Source organism: Enhydra lutris, unplaced genomic scaffold, assembly GCF_002288905.1.
Source record: "Enhydra lutris kenyoni isolate GAN:26980312 unplaced genomic scaffold, ASM228890v2 scaffoldscaffold41, whole genome shotgun sequence".
Classification (NCBI taxonomy): Eukaryota; Metazoa; Chordata; class Mammalia; order Carnivora; family Mustelidae; genus Enhydra; species Enhydra lutris.
Window position 1 is genome coordinate 918024 of NW_019154125.1, and position 23817 is coordinate 941840.

The 23817-nt window shown below is 39.6% G+C and overlaps 1 long non-coding RNA gene across 1 annotated transcript; it reads right to left on the minus strand.

Moving 5' to 3' along the window:
* Window positions 1-225: 225 nt before the first annotated feature.
* Window positions 226-23575, minus strand: LOC111155359. Its single transcript, XR_002641139.1, has 4 exons — window positions 23489-23575; window positions 12086-12183; window positions 4661-4716; window positions 226-237 (listed from the first exon to the last, which is right to left on the minus strand). It is a non-coding gene; the product is annotated as an uncharacterized LOC111155359 (long non-coding RNA).
* Window positions 23576-23817: the final 242 nt, after the last annotated feature.

Sequence of the window (23817 nt, forward strand, 5' to 3'; positions counted from 1 at the left end):
AGGCCTCTCCCCCATCTTTTCATGGCTTAATAGCTCATTTTTTTTTAGCATTAAACAATTTTCTGTTGTATGGATTACCACAGTTTATCCATTCACCTACTGAAGGACATCTTGTTTGCTTCCATGTTTTGGCACTTATGAATAAAGCTGTTATAAACTCCATGTTCATATTTTTGCCCAGACAGTTCATTTTAACCTTCATATTCTGCATACAGAACAAGTGTTCTAAATCAATTCCTAAGAAGTCAAATATAACACATGAAATCAAAGCATTTATCAATATGACTGGTAGAGTTTATCCTTTGAATATCCTTTGAAACAAGACAATATGTTACTATGTTAGGAATAAGAAACTCTAAATTGATGATTTCAACAAATGCTTTGAGGAATTAACTATTTGGTCCTTCCCCCCATCTTCTCCCTGCTCCACCCCTTCCCAACTCAGAACAGTTAGCATGATACACTGGATCAACGGATGTGTAACCAGACTGTCTGTGTTGTTTCTGTTTGAATAATGAGCCTCTGACATTTATGAGCAGTATAATTTGGAGCAAGTTACTCAACATCTTCGGGCCTCTTCTTCCTCATCTGTAAAGCAGGAATTTTTAATAGTCTCTACCCCATAGATTAAAAGAGTTTATATTCGTAAACTCTTAGAATAATTACCTGGCATGTAAGTGTTGAATAAAATGAATAATACATACATGGATCTCTTGTATGAATGCTGGTCTCCCAGGCCTGTATAGAATTCTGAATTGTGCTGTTGAGTCAAACTGTCAGGTCTGCAATTTGATTTTATCCCACTTACAAGCCAGTAAGTTAGCCTTTTCTGTTTCACGGATGTTGAAAGAAGATGTGAGACATCTGAGTCAGAAAGAAAAAACTGTTTCACCCACAGCACAGGATAAAAAACACGAATTGTTCATATCAATTCCTCTTACCCCCAAGTTCCACCAGCGTTAACACCAAGGAGCCCAGATAGAGGCCACACATGCAGTGACTTTGGGTTCAGTGGGGGAACGGTGAGCTTGGGGAACCCATTGCTTTTCCAGCAAGCAAAAAGCTAAGTCAGTTTCTTTGTCCCAGAGGGAGATGTTACTTTATTTCTCAAGAGTGCTGCTGTAGGGGTGCCTGGGTGGCTCAGTGGGTTAAAGCCTCTGCCTTTGGCTCAGGTCATGATCCCAGGGTCCTGGGATTGAGCCCCGCCTTGGGGTCTCTGCTGGGCGGGGAGCCTGCTTCCCTTCCTCTCTCTCTCTGCCTGCCTCTCTGCCTACTTGTGATCTCTGTCAAATAAATAAAATCTTTAAAAAAAAAAAAAGATTGCTGCTGTAGGGGCACCTGGCAGGCTCAGTCAGTAGGGCATGCTATTCTTGATCTTGCAGTTATGAGTTTGAGCCCCATGTTGACCATATAGATTACTTAAAAAAAAAAAAAAAAAATTGGTTGCTGCACACATAAACATGAGAAATGGCTTGGGTAAAAAGTGATGTGGTAGAAGGCCTCTAACATGGCCCATAATGGTTCTTGCCTCCTGGTCTTCACTCCTTTGTGTAATCACCTCCAGCAGACTATGGGCTAGATTTATTGACTCATTTCCACCTAATTTAATACAGCACAAATGACAGGATGTTGCTTCTGAGCTGAGGTTATAAAAAGACTGTGGCTTCTATCTTGGGCACCCTCTCATGTTCTCTCTCACTAACTCTGAGGGCAGACAGTTACGTTGTAAGCTGCCACACAGAGAGAACTGCACAGCAAGGAAAGGATGTCTTTGGCCAACAGTGAGTAAGAACCTGAAGCCTGCCAACAGCTGTGTTGAGTGACCTTGGAAGCAGAATCTCCCTTATTCAAGATTGGGGATGACTGCACCCTGGCCAATCCCTTGACTGTAGCCTTATCAGAGACTCTGAGGCCAAGGGCTCCCAGCTAAGCTATACCCAGATTCCTAGTCAACAGAAACTGTCAAAAAAAAAAGTGTTTGTTGTTTGAAGCCTCTGTGTTTTGGAGTCTTCTGTTATGCAGTGATAGTTATGTAATATGAGCTGTGAGGGCCTTGCACTCTTGGCATATTGGCCAAGACGTGAAGGGGTATGAGAGACCCATAAATAACTATTCCCAAACAATAGGGTAAAGCTACAAACCAGGAAGACGATGCCTTCTTCCCAGAAGAGGGCTGACACGCTTAGTGTCTAGTATGTAGGGAGAGGCATATGCTGAAACTAGAAACTAGAATTTGGAAGGAAGCCCTAAGCTGGAACTAGCCTGACCAATCTCAGAGCCAGTTTTTGAAGAATTTTGCTTGCTTGAGGACATAGTGCAGGATAGAAAAAAAAGGTTTCTGCTCTGTGCATGCAGTAGGAAGCTAGGTAGGTTGTGTCAAATACTGAAATGCCTACTCTGCATTCAGTGAACCAGATTATCTGGTTGTATATTATTTTCTGTCCTCATTTGCCTTCTGTTCATCTGAATCCTTTGTAAACTTTGTTTAAATACTTTCCCCAGTCTTACTGGTACCTAGAGGAATTAGGTGTCAAATGCTTGATTAAAGGGGAAACAGTGCCCCCTGGAGACCAGAGTGGCAATGCCCAGAGACCACAAGAAGCAGAAGCTAGACTAGGCAAGAGAAATGTAAGGTTCTTTGTAAATATTAAGAACAGGGATGGGTGCCTGGGTGGCTCAGTGGGCTAAGCCTCTGCCTTTGGCTCAGATCATAATCTCAGGGTCCTGGGATCAAGTCCCGCATCGGGCTCTCTGCCTTGTCAGGGAGCCTTCCTCCTCTCTCTGCCTGCCTCTCTGCCTACTTGTGATCTCTGTCAAATAAATAAATAAAATCTTAAAAAAAACAAACAAACAGAAAACAGGGACACCTGGGTGACTCAGTTGATTAAGCATCTGCCTTTGGTTTAGGTCATGATTCCCAGGATCATGGGATCCATCCCCCCATCAGGCTCCTTGTTCAGCAGGAAACATGCTTTTCCCTCTGCCTGCCACTCCCCCTGCTTGTGCTCTCTCTCTCTCTCTCTCTCTCTCTCTCTGATAAATAAATCTTAAAAAAAAAAACCATAAGTTAATGTCAAGAACATATTTAATTAAATTAAAAATCTCTGATCTAAAGCTTGTAAGAAATTGGTATGAGCTTTTGTAACTAGGTGTGGTGACGGATGTTAACTAGACTTATTGTGGTGATCATTTCACAATATATATAAATGTTAAATCATTATGTTGTAAACATGAAACTAATATGTTATATGTCAATTACAGCTCAATTAAGAAACCCATTCAGTCAAAATTTTAAAAAGAAATAAATTGGTATGGAAGATTTCTTAGCATGATAAAGAATTTTTTTTTTTCTCAAAGAGAGTCAATTTTATTCCCTACATAATGGAAGGCCAGCAGTATTATTCTTAGGAACATTGGCTTTGTAACAGACAGGACTTCCTTTTATTAACTGTGTGCCCTTGGCTGAGTTGATGAATCTGAGCCTATTTTTTCATCTGTAAAACAAAGATAATATCTTATTGGATTATAGAATTGATTAAGATTATGTGTATTATATCCTTAGCACTTGATAAGCACTCAGTTATTATTATTAACTACTACTACTACTACTACTACTACTGTACGAATGAAATAAGAGTGTTCCATCTACTTAATATTCTCCATGCTGGTAATGGAATTTTCTGATAAGAAGAATTTACAGAAGACATAAATTAGAATAGAGGAAGGAAGAATTGATGGGCAATAAAACCCAAGAATATTTGTAAAGGTGTGGGGAAAAAATATAATCTTCTAAAACTTTCATTCCAATTTATAGAGAGAGTTCTTACAAATATATAATTAACATCACCAGTCTATTGGATAAGTGGTCAAAGGAGATGATAAAGAGTTTTAACATGTGTTACCTAACAACCTACTTAATGGTTAAGAAATGCCAAGTGAAACAACTTTCAGGCCTACATACCTTTTATTTATTTATTTTTTTTTGAAGATTTTATTTATTTATTTGACAGAGAGAGAGAGAGATTACAAGTAGGCAGAGAGGCTAGCAGTGGTGGGGTGGGGAGCAGGCACCCTGCTGAGCAGGGAGCCCTATTCGGGGCTCAATCCCAGGACCCTGAGACCATGACCTGAGCTGAAGGCAGAGGCTTAACCCTCTGAGCCACCCAGGTGCCCCTCACATACCTTTTAAAGTCTCAAATATAAATGAAAAATAAAAAGAATGGGTCTTGGAGAAGACATAGGAAGAAGGCTTTGACCATGGAACACCACACATCTGACTTTGGCTCCTACCAGCTATGAGTGCAGATTTTACCCTCTCTCTCTCTGCACCTAAGTTTCCTTATCTGTTCATATGTTACAGCAATAGCATATTATAGATTCATTGTGAGTATTAAATGAGAAAAGTCATGGAAAGCACAGGCTCTCACCACTTGGTCTCATCATTGTCACTGTCATTATCTTCATCGTTGTTACTTGATTTGCTGATGTTATTACAGGCAGGATTGGAAAGGGGGGGCTAGCCCCTCAGGAGATTACGCATAGAAATATGTACTAAGAGCCATAAAGTTTCATAGACCTTTTAAATCTGTTTTACCCATGTAAAACATGTAAAACAGATGTTTCCCATGTGTGGGAAGAAATTTAAAGGGAAAAAAATTACCTGATTAGAGATGTTTATAGCAATGCTAATTATGACCATCAGAACTTGGGAACAACCTAATACCAAGAAATAAGGAAGAGTTAAGTAAACAAAGTATAGTAATACAAGATACTAAGTACAAAAGGAATATATAAAAATCATAGCTTTACTATGTATCAGGAAGAGCCAGTTCAAAAATAAAATGGAAAAATGACATATTTGTAATAATCACAACAATAAAATACCTAGAAATAAAATTAATAAAAAATATTCAAAACCCATTAAAAATTATGTTTTACCAAATGACATATAAAGTCTTTGTAAATGGAGAGTCATGTATGGATAAGAAGCCTCAACATTTTTTAAAATCAATTCTCCCCGTATTGATCTATAAATAAAATATAATTTTTATCAAAATCCCAGTGGAATTTTTTAAATTTAAAAGTTGATTCTCTAGTTTGTCTGGAAAACTAGATGTTTCAAAACAGCCAAGAAGGTTTTGAAAAACAACAGTAACAAAATAAGAGTTGCTTACAAGACACTGAAAGAACTATGAAACTATATAGTAAATAGGACAGTGTGGGACTGATCAGAAAATGATGGCTGGATGGGGCGCCTGGGTGGCTCAGTGGGTTAAAGCCTCTGCCTTCGGCTCAGGTCATGATTCCTGAGTCCTGGGATCGATCCCCACATTGGGCTCTCTGCTCAGTGGGGAGCCTGCTTCACCCTCTCTCTCTGCCTGCCTCTCTGCCTACTTGTGATCTGTCTGTCAAATAAGTAAATAAAATCTTAAAAAAAAACCAAAAACCCTCACTTTGGGCACCTGGGTGGCTCAGTCAGTTAAGTGGCCAGACTCCTGATTTCAGCTCAGGTCACCATCTCAGGGTCCTAGGATCAAGCCCCGCATCGGGCTCCACACTCAGCAGGGAGTCTGCTTGAGGATTTTCTCTTCCTCTCCCTCTGCCCTTCCTCCTGCTCGCTCACTCTCTCTCTCTCTCTCCCAAATAAATAAATAAATCTTACTTGTATCTTCCTCCAACACCACCGTAACTTTCATATAGCAAAAGAGACTGTAAAGTTAAAGGATGAGTGACACACAGCAGAACAATTGCAGACTGGGCAATAAAGGGTTGTTATTCATTATATACAAAGGGTTCTTTTAAAATAAGAAAAGGAAAATAAAAAATAAAACACACCAGAAGGCATACACATTGCTGAGCAAATAAGCGTGTGTTCAACCTCACTACTAATTAAACAAGATGGCTTCTTTACCTATCAGCAGCAGTACACCAAGTAGGAATGGGTGGGTGAACAGTCAGCAGGAAGGAGGGCAAGCAGTCAGGAGGCGCACTGTTTGTAGAGAATTTTCAAAATAATAAACATATCATCATGCTAAGTCTAAAATATGCCATTGGTAGAATATTCTTCCCCATAGGGGCAGGCTGCTCCCATTGCCCCAAACTTACCAGGCCCCCTATTAGAATAGGAAAAATAGAAAAGATTGCTAGCAACCTATGTCAGTATATACCCACACATTGTTGGTAGAAGCATACGGCTTTTTTTGATGGCAAATTGGAAGGACTTAATCGATGTTTTAAACGTGTGTTTCCTTTGACCCAGTAATTCTACTTTTTGAAATATAGAGTACTAAAATATCCCTAATGTGTCCAAAGATATGGGTACAAAAATGGTATATGTACAATAAACTTTGTAAAGAGGACAATTTGGGACACAACCTACATATTAGCCACTAGGGGAATGGTTAATAATTTATGGTACATAACAGGATTCTCTGGAATGGCTGGGAGATTGGACTAGATAATACCTCAGATCTCTTACAATCTTCCAGTTTTATGACCTTTGATTTTAGTTCCAAAAAAGAGGCTTCAAAAATAATTAAAGCAATGATATCATTAATGGAATAACCATGTACTTCCTTAAGATCATCATTTAGAAGAGGAAATTAATATTTTAAAACATCTTGGAGCACCTGGGTGGTTCAGTCAGTTAAGCATCCAACTCTTGATCACTGTTCAGGTCATGATTTTGGGGTCATGGGATCAAGCCCCACGTTGGGCTCCACACTGGGTATGAAGTTTACAATTCTCTCTCCACTGGGCTTACAATTCTCTCTCCACCCCTCCCCACCCCTCTCTCCCTCTCTTAAAAAAAAAAAAAAGTCTTACTTTGAAATAATTTTATATTTGGAGGAGTTGTAAAGATAGTACAGAGTTCCCATTACTCTTTATCCAGTTTTCGCTATGCCAACATTTTATATAACCATAGTATTGTCAATTATATGTATGCACTATAACCTGTTGAAACAGCAAAGCCAAAAGAACTAGTGATCTAGTTCTACTTACTGCAGATAATAAGACTCTGCCATTGGCTACAGAGGCTAATTATAGTGAAGAAATCAAAGTCATCCTTCTCGGAGAGACCAACAGTGAGGTGAAGGAAACATGCATTGTTTGGCCACTGCTTTTTCTGTGCATCCTAGAAGTGGAAAAAAACCTGGCTTTTTATTAATGCCAGTTCAACTATTTTTAATTTTCTAATTTCTGAAGTGAAAGGGGCTGAGGTTAGCAAACTGAAGCATTATCTTAATTGCTTTTGAAAACATTTGAGAAACTGCTATTTTCAGATTCTGTTAATTTAATAACAGTAGACAAATCACAGTGAGTAAGCAGGTCAAGAACCTGAGAATACTGAGTGATAAAATTAAAACATTAAGCACAAGCACTCTTATTTAACAGCTTGCATGTGCGTGCCAAGTGTGGTGAGTGTTTATGGTTCACCAACTGTGTTGTATGCCAGACACTTCAAAGAACATTCCAGAGAGATGGTCTGACTTACTGGAAGTTTAAAGGCTCAAACCCCATATTTTATCTTGTTTTTTAAAAAACAGTTTTTATTATAAAATAGTTAGACATTTTACAGGATTAATCCAGTTTCTACAAGTCAATAACATAAATTTTAAAAAGGAAAAAAAGAAGAAAAAAGGAGAAAAAAAAGAAAAAGCAGTAACGTGGATTAAGAGACTTAAAAGATCTAACAACCAAGTGCGTTGCGCAGGTCTTATTTAGATTCTGATTTGAACAAACCAACTATGAAAAGACATTTTTGAGACATTAAAGAAATTTGGTTATGAAATTGGCATTAGATGTTAGCAATAAATTGTTAATTTTATGACTATGGCTTTGTAGTATGTAAGAAAATGTTCATATTTTGGAGATGGATCCTTAATATGAAGGGACAAAATTATATATTTGGGATTTGCTTTTAAATAATTTTACAAAGGAGGAAAAAAAAGTGACAGATGAAGTAAATGTCAGCAAACTTGACAATCATTGAGTAAGTAATTTCCAAGGTAATGGGAATTAATTGTACATTTTTTTAAAGATTTAATTTATTTATTTGACAGAGAGAGAGATCACAAGTAGGCAGAGAGGCAGGCAGAGAGAGAGGGGGAAGCAAGCTCACCGCTGAGCAGAGAGCCTGATGTGGGGCTTGATCCCAGGACCTTGAGATCATGACCTGAGCCGAAGGCAGAGGCTTTAACCCACTGAGCCACCCAGGCGCCCCTTAATTGTACATTTTAAATGAAAGTTAAATTTTTCAAAATAAAAAGTTCTCACAAAACACCTGCAAAATTTAAATTGGAGGTAGAGTTGTGGTTATAACTCTATCTTCCAGACCTATAAACAGTCTATGATGGTCACCACAAACTGTAGGAAGGATCCTTTACAAATGAAGTTAAAGTCTGTTTCACTTGCTGTTGTGGTTATGGTAAACTCTCTGAGAAGAGGGAGACATATTCTGAGCTCACCAAAAGCCCCATTTGCAAAAGTTGCTATGAATGGTATCCCTGCTTCCATTCTTGATCTTCTGCAGTCATTCTCCACCTTCTAGCTAGAGCTATATTTAAAACCATAAATGTGGTCACCTCCTTCTCTGCTTAACACCTTTCAATGCATTCCAGTTCTCGGGATAAAATCAAAAGCTCTGACATGGCTCATACAGCCCTCCGTGAACTAGCCGGTGCCTCTCCTGAGGGATCTCAGCTACTCACTAGGATCCAGCCCTGCTGGCTTTTTTCAGCCCTTCAGCTGCCATGTTCAGTTCTGGCCACAACCTTCTCAGAGCTGGTGACTCCTCTTGGAACGTCCTTCCACAAAACATCACAGGACACGCTCCCGCCCACTATTTTCTTCCTTACAGAAACAGTTCTTTTCTCTTTTAGCAATTTTCACAGCTTACTTGGTTTTATTTATTTCATGTCTGTTTTCCCACTCTCCATGCATATTCTGTTTATCGTAATATAGTCAACAATATCCGATTTTCAATTAATCAGTTAAGGAACATTTCTTCCCCAGCTTCCAGTCCCATAAATATCATCGAAATGTTGAAATTTAGTTTTGAAATATTGGAGAGGGCATTTGGAGAATATTATCCCCCAAATTGGCTTAAACTTCAGAAGAATTACGATTGAGGGATGGTGGGGGAGGGAGTGGGGTGAGATGGTGCAACGCATGGTCGGGGCATTTGGGAGGAGAAATATCAGGGTGTAGCAAATGATGATTAGGCTGCAGAGCAAAAGATTACAAAAAAGAGATGTCACCACCACTGTGATTCTCTGCGTGTTTGGATTCATAAACTTCCATTTCCCCATGATGCCTTTTCCCTTCAGTCAGTGCCCTGACTTCCATCCTAGTTCTCCGCTGTGCAATGAAACACTAACAGGAGGGACGCTGACAACTGACCAGAATCTCTCACTTCTAAGCCAGCAAGCAAAGGCTGGCAGAATACATGCAAAAATATATAGATCCACGATCACAGGGAGATTTTAGCAAACTTCTCTGAGAGTTGAGGGATCGGGTATACAAAATTTGAACAAGACGCTTAACAAATTTTAGCCAGTGGATTTATATATAACTGTACACTGTCTTAAAAATTTAATACCACACAGGGCTTATGATGTGTGAGGCACTGTTGCAAGTGGTTTATAACTACTGGCTCATTTATTTTTTTTTTAAGATTTTACTTATTTATTTGAGAGAGAGAGTGAGTGAGAAAGAGAGCACAAGCCAGGGGGAGAGGCAGAGGGAGAAGGAGGCCCCCCACTGAGCAAAGGACCTACTGCTGGGCTCAACTCCAGAACCCTGAGATCCCAGAACCCTAAGATCCTGATCTGAGCTCGGCAGCCCCTTAACTGACTGAGCCACGCAGGCACCCCGCTATTGGCTCATTTACTTTTTTAAAATTTTTTTAATTTTTTAAGATTTTTATTTATTTGACAGACAGAGATCACAAGGAGGCAGAGAAAGGAGGAAGCAGGCTCCCCGCTGAGCAGAGAGCCTGTGTGGGGCTCGATCCCTGGACCCTGTGATCATGACCTGAGCCAAAGGCAGAGGCTTTAACCCACTGAGCCACCCAGGTGCCCTTTGGCTCATTTAAAGAGTACATATTCTTTCTCAGGTTATAAGGAAAAGTCATAAAAGTGATCATATACTGAGTCACAAAGCAAGTCTCAACGAATAATGAACGTTCAGTATCTGTAGATCTAATCATACGTAGTAGAGGGACAAAAACATGTAACACAGCAGGTTTCCTAACAAAGGCAAGGAAAGGCAGGGAGGGAGAGAAGGGAGTGGGTGAAGCAAGGAAGTATTAGTTTTATGTAATATGTTTTATTTGAGATGAAGGAAGGAAGGAATGAAAGAACAAAGGAATGAAGTGGGAAGAAGGGAAATTTCTCCTAAATGGTCCAAAAACATAATCTGCATATGTAATTTAGAGAGCTAAGGATAAGCAAGTGGATAAAATATTAACACTTGGGAAACTGTGAAAGGTGTGTGGAAACTCTAATATTTTTTTCAACTTTTCTAAAAGTATGAAATTATGTTATAGTTTCAAAGAAGTGATAACAATTACTCATCTCAAAGGATGGGTAAATAAATATCACAGTATCTTTTTTACCTTTTAAGCATTTAATAATTAAGAGAGAAAAAGAAAACAATTTAAATCAAGCAAAACAAGTTGTCTGTAAGAGGAACCCCAGGTGTCAGAAGAGATGAGGCTGTGGTTCACCCACAGAAGACTGCCTTTGAGTTAACGGAAACAAGGAGCTCTCAGGGGGCTCTGCAAGTAGAAGGGGCCGTGGGCTTGGTGCCCACTGTCCCCCAGAGCCACTGGCCCTGTGCAAGGAACAACCTGCCCAACTCTTCAGCCCTGACTGCACATCTCATTGATTGACATTTGGCAGTTTTTCTTTCTGACAGGATAAATGGATTAATCAACATTAGGACACACCTAAAATTGTTTACCCATTAGTCCACTCCCGTGCATGCATGCCAGTGTTGCCAAGTCCCTATTTATAGGATGCTCACTGTAAACAAAGCACTGCATAGGGATATAGTAGTAAAGTATAAAAATACAAGATGTGGCCAAATGTTCACTCTGAACGCACAGTCTGACAGAGAAAGGCAAGGCATGAGTGCCCAGGGTAATTCTTTATACTTTGTGCCAGAGGTTAGACTTTCATTTTTGCTGCCTCATTTCATGTCCACACCAATTCTTTGAAATGGATTTTCATTATTCCTATTTTATACATGACGATTCGCAGAGAAGTTTTTTTTTTTAAGTATTTATTTATTTATTTATTTGAGAGAGAGCAAGTACAAGCAAGGGGAGGAGCAGAGGGAGAGGGAGAAGTAGGCTCCCTGCTGAGCAAGAAGCCTGATGTGGGGCTCGATCCCAGGACCCTGGGATCATGACCCAACCAAAGGCAGATGCTTAACTGACCTAGCCACCCAGACACCCCAAGCCCAGAGAAGATATTAAGTAGCCCACAAGGACACAAGTACCAGGTGACAAAGTTTAGGCCTGTCCAATTCCAAAGTCCATGCTCTTTCCACATCATCATGTTTATAAAAGTCACAGAAACATAAATACTGTAAAATTTCACTTACTCCGCACTCTTAGGGATGAGTCATGCTGGACAGATGAGTAAGTAAAAGGCCGTTCTCTAGGCAACATTATTCAAAAGCTTCTAAGGTTAGAGCAGAGAACACTCCAGAAGCCTCTGGGGAAGAGGATTTTTTTCTTTCTTTCCCTTTTTCTTTCTTTCTTTCTTCCTTTTCTTTCCTTTCTTTCCTTCCTTCCTTTCTTTTCCTTTCTTTCTTTCCTTCCTTCCTTCCTTCTTTCTTTCTTTCTTAGATTTTAGTTACTTACTTGAGAGATAGAGACAGCGACAGAGATAGAACAAACATAAGCAGGGAGGACAAGGAGAAGCAGGCCCCATGCTGAGCAGGGAGCCCAACTAGAGGCAGATGCTTAATGAACTGAGCCACCCAGACACCTCGAGGATTTTTTTCCCTGCATTCTTTTCCCTCTTAGGCTTCTGGCATTTGAAGCCTAGGACACCTGGTGTCTGACATGTTCTACCTGAAAGCTCCAGAAGGTGCCCAAAGATTCCTTTTTCCTTTTTATTCCCTCAAAATACAAACTGAGACAGACTGGCTATTCAGAAATAATCTTGGTACCTAAAAAGGGAGAAGAAAACAAAAAATATTTACAGCAAATACAACCAGTGTAAAAGCAGTTGGATTTTCAAAGCAGTTTTCTGATACCCACAGATTGGGTTAGATACCCACTCAGTCCTGAATGTTGGAACACTGCCCCTTGGCCCCAAAGGGTGGTATGACTCTGCAGGCCTGTTTCTCATCTCATTCCTCCACATTTTTCTACCTTCTAGTCAGGCAGCTTTTGGTATTTGTATGTCCTTAGTCTTAGAAATGGGTCTAATAATATATTCTATTCCTTCCATATAGAACCACCCTGAATTTTAGGTTCCTCATCTTTATTAAAAGGGAATAAAAGTATGTAATTCAGAAGGATCAAATAGAGAGATCATGCAGGCATATGGTACATAGTAAGCACTCATGAGTTATTTCTCTTCTCTTCCTCATCTCTGCACGCATGCATCATACCATCATCATCATCGACAACCATTGTAGCTAATGGTTGAACATTTATTGTGTCCCAGGCACTGTCCTAAGCACTTTACGTGCACCAATTGGTTTAATCCTCACCACGATCTTACGAGGTAGGTTCAATGACCACCTTCATTTAATGAAGACACTGATGTATAAAGAAGACAAGCAAGCTGCTCAAATTCAAAAGCTGGTACTCAGTCTAACCAACTGAGCTCCAGAACCAGCACTTCTAACCACCATGCTACACATGTAAGGGACTCTCCTGTGTTCAAAGTTAGCCATCTAGACCTTCACAGATCCTTCTCCTCACTTTGCCTAAAGCTGACACCAGAGCAAGAAGAGACAGAACTGAGGGAACATAAAAAAGAGCCTGTGAGTATATCCAATCATATATATAATTTGTGATTAAAGGTACAGCTACTTTATAATATTCAGTACTGTTTGAATTCTTAAAGCAGGCACTTAAAACTTCAAAAATCAACTTAAAAAACATGTGTAAAGGTAAATTCATTTTGGGCAAAAAAAAATGACTAAGCATAACTAACTTAGGAGAGGGATTTCACATAGGAGGACGTTTTTTGCTTGTTGTTTATTTTAATGTCAGTTAAACTACATTAAAACAATAGCTCGGGGCGCCTGGGTGGCTCAGTTGGTTGGGCAACTGCCTTCAGCTCGGGTCATGATTCTGGAGTCCCGGGATCGAGTCCCACATCGGGCTCCCTGCTCAGCAGGGAGTCTGCTTCTCCCACTGACCTCTCTCCTCTCATGCTCTCTCTCACGCTCTCTCTCTCAAATGATTAAATAAAATCTTTAAAGAAAAACAAACAAAAAAACAATAGCTCATCATCAGGGGCACCTGGTTGGCTCAGTTGGGAAAGTGGGAGGCTCTTGATCTTGGGCTTGTAAGTTTGAGCCCCATGTTGTGTAGAGATTGCTTTAAAAATGGGACTATTTTCATTTGGGGTACCTGGCTAGCTCAGTTGGTAGAGAGCATGAGACTCTTGCTTGATCTCAGGGTCAGGAGTTCAAACCCTACATTAGATGTGGAACCTACTTTTAAAAAAATTGTTTGTAAAACAATAGCTTATCAGTAAATAGTGAATATTTTCCCATATCATTAGGACAGTGATTAAGAACAAGGATAAAGAGCTGGGGCGCCTGGGTGGCTCAGTGGGTTAAAGTCTCTGCCTTTGGCTCAGGTCATGATCCCAGGACCCTGGGATCGAGCCCCACATCTGGCTCTCTGCTCAGCAGGGAACCTGCTTCCCTTCCTCTCTCTCTGCCTGCCTCTCTGCCTACTTGTGATCTCTCTCTGTCAAATAAATAAATAAAAATCTTAAAAAAAAAAAAAAAGAACAAGGGTAAAGAGCAGACATTGGTTGAATTCCAGCAACACTATTTCACTAGCTGTTTCAAGTTCTATGTTTTCTCTTCTATGAATGGGAATAATGATACCTATCATCTAGGGATATTGTTAGGCTTAAGACAATACAATCAAGGTGACTGGTACAGTGCCAGATTCATCACAAGCACTCAATAAGGTATTTTTCTTTTTTATGACATCACTGTAATGGCTAGAGTATCCCGGCTCATGGCTGTGCAGGATTCATTTAACCAGTCCTGCATTGTTAAAATTTGGAACATTTTCAATACTATCAATAATATAAACAACAGCAAAATTTTCCCATACATTTCTTGCTATTTCTTTAGGGTTAAATCTTATAAGTGATTTGTATGTCAAAGAGTATCAACATTGTAAACTTGTAACATATCAGTATATGGTTTTACCAAGTTAATCTTCTAAATATTGAAGGGATTTGGTCAACTCTTACCAATAACAGACATTTTAAAGAAATATGCTAATTTTATGGGTCCCCCAAAATCTTATGTTATTTTATTTATTAAATGTTTCAATTTCTTCTTCTGTCACATTAAAAAGGTCTGAGGCTCCATAAATTAATTAAAGTATGGGACTGGCAGAAAAACAGAAAAATAATTGGGATAAATAAACATTTTAATGTAGCATATTACAGGAGGGCATTTCAAGCCATTTATGAGGGGATGAGTTTTTCCAGTGGTGTTCAAAATACACCTTGTGAGGAGGTGGGAATGGGGGTAAGGGCTGCAGGCAAATTGAAGTAACTCTCATTAGTTTACATTTCAGCCATAATGGTCTGTTTTACATTGTGAACTTATTGGTAAGTTGATCTGAAGTGTTATGGACCTAAAAATAAAACAAAAAACAAATTTGTGCAAGGTTTGGGGGCAACTGGTATTTTGCGATATAAAATAAAGATATAAATAAGCTGAATCTCTCTCTTACATCCTGTGTAAAAATACATGTCAGCTAGATGAAAACATTAAATGGAAAAAAGCCTCCATGAACTACCAGAAAATATGGACAAGCATTTTTAAGCACACTGATGAAAGCAGAGACCATGATGAGAGGCACTATTTCTCTGTGTTGTTTTTTCCTAAAATATATGCCTCTGACACAGACTGAAAATGTTTTTGTGGCTATGGGGGTGTGGAAGTGCTACACGTCAATAATAATGCCAAGGGTGGCTTAGTGTATTAACATCCCTGTTATCTCCATCAGCACTCCCAGATCACCCCAAAATATACAGGGTAAATAACGTAATGTGCAAAATGAAAGATGTAATACATCCTAGTCTGTTATGCTGCAAGCCAACTCTTGCCACTAAGCCCTTCTCTCCCCAGATGTTCTAGAAGCATCCCTACTTGTCTTCTGGAGTCAGAGTGTCATATCAGCATAGAAAGGCTATGAGAAGTCCTTAGTGGAAAAAGAAGAAAACTAACTTCGTTTACTTATTATTTCAAATTTACTTGACTATACCCCTCCCTTCAACATGATACCTATTAATATCCATAGAATTTGTGGAGCACACTTAGTAAGGTCAGGCTGAAAATTAGTATTTGAAGGAGAAAATGCTCAGCAAGAGGTGTTACTGTGAAAGACATATGTCCATTTATTGCTATTTGACCAATGCCCAAATTGAGGCCCTCTCCAATGTTGTGGTCTACTGACACCTAGTGCTGATGCTTTAATTTAGTACATACATAATTTCCAATACTTTCCTGCCCACCGAAATAGAAATGTTGCAGACTGCATTTATATTCTTGTACATAATTATAATGCATTTTTATCTTGGAATATTATGAAAGGATTTATGTAAATGACCCAAAGGGCTAAGAAAGTATGCTGCCTTGTACTTTTGTTCTTCTCGCACCTATTAAAATGTCTTATGAGACTCTATGTATAAAAAAATGTGTCAAGTAACGCTTTTTCTGACTCTTTATGTCATACCCATGAAGGGAATCGAATTAGACTGTATTTAGGGTACAGCGCTAGAAGGTTCAGATGGAGAGATCAGGACATTCTACAAAAACTCGAGATTGTAATGGGAATGAAGATAAAGTTTTTCTTTCAGTAAACTCTTGAACCTATTTTCTTTTATACCAAAAGTACCGTTGGGTTTTAAATAAAGGGAAAGAAAAAGATGAGAGAAGGAATAGTAATATAACTGCAGTGATAAGCACTCTCCTGCCCCAAGGACAGTGGTTATTTCATCCAACCATTTAAAATTAGTGTTAATTCGAATTGTGAACTGTTGGGCTTATGAGCATTAAAATGCAACTTCTGATCTATATTAAATGTGTCTATGTTTACTTTAATAATGTCAATGCAATGATACCTGTTTGCACAGATACAGTTTGCACATTAATACAGTGCACATAATACACTGTATTAATAACTCCCAGGTTTTCTGCAGCTAGTTTGAGATCAGATCACATATTTCAATAAAAACTTTAGTGCTACAAAATCCTGGAATGCCAATTTTAATTATCACCTGGTAACTGTGAAGTAGTCACTTATTTTAAGATAGGGTTAGCATTTGTGAGTATCTGACTTCTTTTTAAATTTTTTATTTTTTATTAACATATAATGTATTACTAGTCCCAGGGGTACAGGTCTGTGAATCGCCAGGTTTAAAACACACTTCATAGCACATACCTTCCCCAGCATCCATAAGCCCACCACCCTCTCCCTACCCGTCTCCCCCACCGGCAACACTCAGTTTGTTTTGTGAGATTAAGAGTCTCTTAGGGTTTGTCTCCCTCCGGATCCCATCTTGTTTCATTTATTCTTTTCCTAACCCCTAAGCCCCCCACGTTGCCTCTCAACTTCCTTATATGAGGGAGATCATATGATAATTGTCTTTCTCTGACTGACTTACTGACTTTTTTTTTTTTTAAGTAAGTTCTATGCCCAACGTGGGGCTTGAACTCAGGACCCTAAGATCAAGAGTTACATGTTCTGGGGCACCTGGGTGGCTCAGTGGGTTAAAGCTTCTGCCTTCAGCTCAGGTCATGATCCCAGGGTCCTAGGATCAAGCCCCGCATCCGGCTCTCTGCTCAGCAGGGAGCCTGCTTCCTCCTCTCTCTCTGACTGCCTCTCTGCCTACTTGTGATCTCTCTCTCTGTCAAATAAATAAATAAAATCTTAAAAAAAAAAAAAAAAGTTAACATGTTCTACCAACTAAACCAGCCAGGCGCCTCACCCCTTGTTAAGCATGACATCTTAATTTAATAGTCTCTAATCTGATTAGTGCTGGAAACCACAAAACAATTCCTGTGTATTCCTGTGTATTTACTTACAGCTACTAAGTTATTCTGAATGAGTGTGTATGTTTGTGTCCACATGCATGTGTGCTTTGTGCAATTTGTTTCTAACTGGAATGTAGCACTGGCAGTTGGAGTGTTCGCTCTTTTGAGTTTGGCTTGTCTAGGCTCCTGGTGACATGTGATGACCCAACTCTATCAAAATAACCATGAAATCTTTAATCATTTTGTCATGATGTCCTTTGGTTTTCACCTGGTACAAAATCCTAAACTCTACATGAACTCAGGCATTCAAAACTCATATTGTAAGGTGCTCATTTGAGAATTCATAAATATTGTTTTAGACTAGTACCAGAATGCCAACACAGGATTTTAAAACATTTTTTAGAGAATTTGTGGATTTTCTATGAAGGTGTATGCTTGGATCTCAGTCTCAGAAACACTGCCATGGATGATAGCCATTCATTCACTCAGCAATATTTGTTGAGGCTACTGTGTGCCTGGCACAGGGAATCTAACAATCAACGAACTGCCTGCCCTTATGAACAGCCTTACAGTCTAATGGGCAAGGAGGACAATAGACAAGTAATTATATATTTTCAGATACTGATTAGTGCTGTAAAGAAAGTGAGCAGGATAAGGACATGGAGGGTTAAAAGGACAGAGGTGTTATTTTCAAGAGGATGGCAGGAGTGGCATCTTGCTGGGGATAACATTTGAGCAGGCACCTAAATGATTACCTGGGGAAAGTTTTCCAATCCGAAGAAAAGCAAGTGCAAAGGCCTTGAGACAGGAATGTGCTTGGAGTGTTTGAGGACCAACAAGGTCAGTGTGACAGAAGCATGAGCCAAGGAAATAATGTCTGAAGTAGCCAGGGCCAGATCACCCAGGGTCCTGTAATGTGCAGTAAAGACTTCGCTGGTTCTTAGGGGAAAAAATGGGATTGCAGAAGGCATGCTTTAAATAGACTAGAGGTGGAACATCTATCTCTGGAACTCAGGAACTCAACTCTTTTTTTTCTTTTACTCCCCCCATTTTAAAAAGTATTTATTTGAGAGAGAGAGAGAGAGAGAGAGAGAGAGAACACAAGCAGAAGGGGCAGAGGGAGGGAGAGAGAATCTCAGGCAGACTCTGAGCTGAGCACAGAGCCCGATGTGGGTCTGGATCCCAGGACCCTGAGATCATGACCTAAGCCAGAACCAAAAGTTAAATGCTTAACTGACTGCGCCATCCAGGTGCCCCCTTTTTCCTTTTTTAAAACTGACTTTACTGAGGTATAATTCACACACACAAATGCACGCTTTTTAAGAGTTCAGTTGGATGAGTTTTGGCAAATGTATACATCCATGTCATCACCATAATCAAGATGAAGAATATTTCCATCATCCTAAAAAGTTCCCTTGTTCCCTTTTACAGTCAGTCTCCATCCCTTGACCCCCACCAGAGTAAGGAACTCACTGGAATTTGGGGAATCACTATTTTTAATGTAGAATTAATAGCTGTAAGGACTTGTATTTGTCCTGCCAACAGAGAGCCACAGCCACATGTGGCTACTTAAATTTAATTAAAATTAAATAAAGTTAGGGGTGCCTGGGTGTCTCAGTGGGTTAAGCCTCTGCCTTCGGCTGAGGTCATGATCTCAGAGTCCTGGGATCAAGCCCGAATCAGGCTCTCTGCTCAGCAGGGAGTCTGGTTTCCCCCTCTCTCTCTGCCTGCCTCTCTGTCTACTTGTGATCTCTGTCAAATAAATAAATAAAAGCTTTTAAAAAATTAAATGAAGTTAACAATCAGTTCCTAAGTTGCACTAGCCACATTTCAAGTACCTAATAGCCACATGTGGCTAGTGGTTGCCATATTGGACAGGACAGACATAGGACTTTTCCATCACTGCAAGTAGTACTGTTTGGCAATGTAGAGATGTGACCGGGTAGAATTTGACCTTTACCATATGAATGTAGGCTCAGCAGCCTACCTTAACTGACTGAGCCTCCCAGGCACCCCTCTCTGCAACTCTTGTTCACAAAGTCCTCCTGCCCTTTAAAATACCTTTTTCATGAGCCTTTTGAGACTTGCTCCTCTCTGTCCCCAGTTGCTGTCTGATACAGAAAACGCAAATGCTTTCTAGAGCCAGGCAAGTAATATGTCTCAAGGGGACCTGGTATATGATGTTAGAGTAAAGTGCTGGCCACTGTGCAAAGATGTTCACATTAAAAAAAAAAAAAAAGTTAAACTGCTACTGGCCAAACAAAAAACACATGTAAGCCAAGTTTGGCCACTGGCCACCAGTTTGCACTCACTTCTTGACTAATTCTCTCTCAAATCACAAAGCAGCTGTGATGCAGTGGAAAGAGTGAGTAAACATGGAAGAAAACCTTCACTGGAAGCCCAGCTCTGCTACTTGCTAGCTGGGTGGTAATAATGATGATAATAATAATGTTAACCTTCCGGAGTTAAATCTTCTCATCTGTATAATAAAAACAATACTACCTATGTCACAGGATTTTTTTTTTCCTTAAAGATTTTGTTTATTCATTTGAAAGAGAGAGAGAGAAAGAGAGGGAGAGTGAGCATGAGCGAGCACAAGCAGGGGGAGTGGCAGAGGGAGGAGAAGCAGGCTCCCCACTGAGCAGGGAGCCCCACACGGGGTTCCACTGATGCAGGGCTAGATCCCAGAACCCTGGGATTATGACCTGAGCTGAAGGCAGATGCTTAACTGACTAAGCCACCCAGAAACCCCTCACAGGATTGTTTTAAAGATTAAGATAATATTCTTAAAAACACCCACCCTACAATAAGCCCTCAATAAAATTTTCATAGCATCTGTGAAATTTATTTTCTTGTTATTGTTTTGATCAATTATATGTTTTATTCTACCTGTATTAATGAACAATTTGGTTGTGCCTATTTCTTCTGTTAGACTCTGAGTTCCTTTGGGTCAGGGATGACCTCTGTGTCCCTTTGAGCTCCTATAATACCTATTCCAGTAATTAAGTCCATGTCCACCCTGAGATTCAACAAAAGCTTGTGACTCAAAGTCTGACTGGGAGATAAATCTGGAAGAATATAGTCAACTCTTAGTACAAATGTATATTTCATATAAGAAAGCATGTGGCTAGGGCACCTGGGTGGTTCAGCTGGTTAAGCATCTGCCTTTGGCTCAGGGTATGCTTCAGGGGTCCTGGGATTGAGCCCAGCATCAAGGATCCCTGCTCAGTGGGCAGACTGTTTCTTCCTCTCCCTGTCCCCCTCCTTCCTCTTGTGCTCTCTGTAATAAATAAAATAATCTAAAAAAAAAAAAAAAAAAAGTATGTGGCTGACTTTTAACAATCCCCAAAGTTATGATTCCTTTCCTTTTCCAATATAAAAGAGAAAAAACGATGGTTGTTCTCTTAAGTGGATGCCTCTTGCTTTTGCCTTTACTAGGTATGCTAACAGCAATACAGGAATTTTAGAAGCGTCCTACTAGAAATTTATAGGGCGGGTAGGGAAAGGGTTTCGGTTTTAACTACATTTTGGCAATTCAGGTAGAAGTGATGCTGGAATAAAAGTGGTAGAAGAGGTATGTATCAGAGCAGCTAACAGGGACTCCGCTCATTTCCCCATCTGGAATACTGAGACAAGAACAAGAACTATTAAGAATCTCATAAAGTTCTTGTGAAAGTTATTAGACAATTAAGGTCATGGAATTTGGGAAGAAGAGGAAGGAAGCATGTGTATCTCACATAAGCAGGTTAGTTTTCTGCACTTCTATGGCTTTGTAAGAAACAGCATGTCATATTTTGTCCTAACAAAATTTTCTTACTTTACAGGTACCCATGCCTTCTAAATGCCTATAAAAGATTAATTCACATATTGAACTTGGTGTGGTTAGTACCATTGCCCCTTGGGATGCCTGGGTGGCTCGATTGGTTAAGTGTCTGCCTTCACTTTGGGTCATGATCCCGGGGTCCAGGGATCAAGTCCCACGTCGTGCTCCTTGCTCGGCGGGGAGCCTGCTTCTACCTTTGCCTGCTGCTCCCGCTACTTGTGCTCTTTCTGACAAATAAACTATTTTTAAAAAAACCATCATTGCCCCTTTGAGAGCTTTCTTCTTTCTGAACTTTGCATCTACAGACTTGTTAAATAAGTGATTTGTAGGTTAAATGACCTAATTTAACTCCAGAATTGATTGAAAACTTAACTCCCCCCTTCCCCCTACTGTGCTTTATGCCAGGGTATTTTGTTTTTTCCTCTCAAAAGAATCATTCTTAAAACTAGTAGAACTACAGTAACAAATGAGCTTAAATGTCAGATTTAGTTTGGGAAGAATGTTTCTAACTAATCAAGGTTTCATATGGGGACAATGGATTAGTCAAATGGATAGTGCTTGACAAGCCAGAGCAAGGCCACCCATTTCTTCAGTAGGGTTTTGCCAAGTATGATTTTGTCAAGTATGATTCAGAATGACACATTCAGATGCAATTTGAAAAAATCTATTTCACTGTTTAAATGTATTATCAGTATGGAAAATCTGCCTTGGTGATGTCAAGACATAAAAGTGCATGCCAGTGTGCACACTACCTTTATCTTTCATTTGCTCTGAAGCTTTCACAATTCAATTCTTTGGATTCTGTATGAGGAGAATAAAATTTCACTGCAGGTGTAACTTCTCAGTAACAGTAAACAATGATTTCCACTTAATGGGCACATTTAATTTCTCAACTTATAAACAATAAAAAATCAGTCCCAAGATCACCAAACTGTTGTCAGAATGGAAATAAACAACTTTTCCTGCATGAATTAAGAAAAACTTTATTGAAAATTATCCCTTTTACGTAACATTACCTATCTTGTATGAAGGTAACATCATTTTTTGCATGGACCAGGAAGAATTGGGTGAGAAAAAAACACTTGAAGAATTTCTCTTTCAAACATGTTTCTTTGGAAGAAAACTGTAGACAATAATTAGGGTGAAAGTCAGCACTAATACTCTTTAGGAGTGTCTTACAGATGGTTCATTTCAAAGCATCAAATTCTACTTACTCAAAAAACCTATAAGGTAAACAATTCTCTTGGCAGGGGCAGAAGACTCAAATGACCTCATGGACTGCACTGATGTATCTGTTTTGTGCCAAATGTTTCAGAAATTCTGAGACAGTTCACTTATCTAAGGTTTCAGAAAGCAAGAATTTCCAGAATAAGTGAAAGGGGCTGACTGTACAATAATAATTAAAACAATACTAGCTTTCAATTAACGTATCAATGTGTTTTGCATGAAGAGGCAGTCTCAAAGCACACAATTAAATAAAGCTGTGCTGCCTTCTTAAGGGTAAACATCTTTACCACTCCTTGAGTCACTAAGAGACTCAGAGGCTTAACAAAAGGTCTGGGTTTAACAGCTCTTTTCTTTTGTAGAAATTAGTGTAAAAAGCACTCTGCATCAGAGATACACTAGTGATTTGACCTTGGACAAGTCAGTCACTTAACTCCTACTCTGTTTCCACAACTGTAAATGGAGTCAACAATACCTGGTAACATATTACAGGACTAGTGGGAGGATGAGATGATATATGTGAACACATTATGTAAACTATAAAGCAATAGTAATGGGAAATTAGTTATTTTATATAAAACTGGCCTAACCTTTCCTGCCTATATCCCTGTCTGCAAAATGGGTACAGATGTAGATCTGAATGCCTAACAGTCACTTACTGGCTGTGTGAACCTGAGGAATTCATTTTCTTTCCGGACGTAGATTCTAACAAGGTTATTACGAAGATCAAATTATATCGTGTATGTAAAGGCTGCGACAAGAATATACTAGAACTTAGTAAATGATAGCTGTTATAACTCTCTGAGGAGAGGGCCGTAAGTAGCAAATTATATCTAGTTAAAAGGCTCTGTATGTATATACGACTCTATACGCATCCAAGGTATTGTTATTTGTACTGTAAACTTTAAAGATGTACACGGAACTAGGAAACAAATGGCGCCTCAGTGACCCTCAGTAGAGAGGGGAAAAAGGGCAGAAAGGGGGACTTAGGCACCTCAGTGGTTTGGAATAGCAGCAGGAATGAGAACATAGAAGTGTGGCAGAAAAAAAAGACCTTAAGACATACTCTGAGAATTTATTGTCTTCCCCCTTTTTCTTTTACGACCTCCAGTCTAGATTAGATCATTTCATTCAATTTACCAGCCCGCCATATCGCTGGACATTTATGTACTGTACCTTCTTTACTGAGAGCCTTTCATTCCCCTCCCCTTCTATGAGTCGAGAACTTCAGACCCTCGGCTTCCGACACCCATTCCCTTTAATTCTGTTTTTACCAAGCTTCCCTGTATCCACCTCTCCGCGGAAGGGGGAAGTGAGTCTGAACGCACCGCAGGGCATCCTAGGAAATGTGGTCTCTCATTCTCTTTTGCTTGCGTCCCAGAAGTGGAAAGTCGACAAAGGCGATCCAGTTAAAACTACAACTCCCGGCAGCCAACATGAATGACACTCTTCCTTTCTGCCCCCCTTCCTACTGCCTTCCTCTTCCTCCTCTCCGCGGGAGCTGA